This window comes from Sinocyclocheilus rhinocerous, unplaced genomic scaffold (assembly GCF_001515625.1).
Source record: "Sinocyclocheilus rhinocerous isolate Xijiao unplaced genomic scaffold, SAMN03320098_v1.1 scaffold576, whole genome shotgun sequence".
Lineage (NCBI taxonomy): Eukaryota > Metazoa > Chordata > Actinopteri > Cypriniformes > Cyprinidae > Sinocyclocheilus > Sinocyclocheilus rhinocerous.
This window is the reverse complement of record NW_015662167.1, coordinates 612,228-612,572: the sequence shown is the minus strand read 5'-3', so window position 1 is coordinate 612,572 and position 345 is coordinate 612,228. Positions and strand designations below refer to the sequence as shown.

The 345-nt window shown below is 37.7% G+C and overlaps 1 long non-coding RNA gene across 1 annotated transcript in view; it reads left to right on the top strand.

Annotated features, from left to right (window-relative positions):
• The window catches only part of LOC107727781 (uncharacterized), a 1,651-nt gene extending 1,378 nt beyond the window's left edge, over positions 1 to 273 (top strand). Inside the window, exons 2-3 of the long non-coding RNA XR_001638395.1 lie at positions 37 to 73; positions 180 to 273. This is a non-coding gene — a long non-coding RNA (uncharacterized LOC107727781). The remainder of the gene's footprint in view (positions 1 to 36; positions 74 to 179) is intronic.
• The last annotated feature ends 72 nt before the right edge of the window (positions 274 to 345 follow it).

Genomic DNA, 345 nt, shown 5'->3' with positions numbered 1-345 from the left:
TTTTTCCCCCTTACATATGTTTTTCTCTTTTTATAGGCAAACATTTGACTGTGAGTCTGAGACTTGATGAAGGGTAAGTTTTGCATTTATGTACTACATAAAGAATATAAACCATATCTTATTAAGATAAGCCAACATTTCAACTACTTCTGATTTTTTCCCTACATTTCTATCATTAGATCATTAGACAGCCGAGTTCGATCTGTGTCCGGGTCATAGGCTGGAAGATGTAGGAGCGAGGAAACGATTTCGCTGCGATTGGGGATGCAGATCCACCGGTCAGTGTTGTTTGGCCTATTAAACGGATAGTTCACCCAAAAATGAAAATTCTGTCATTAATTACTC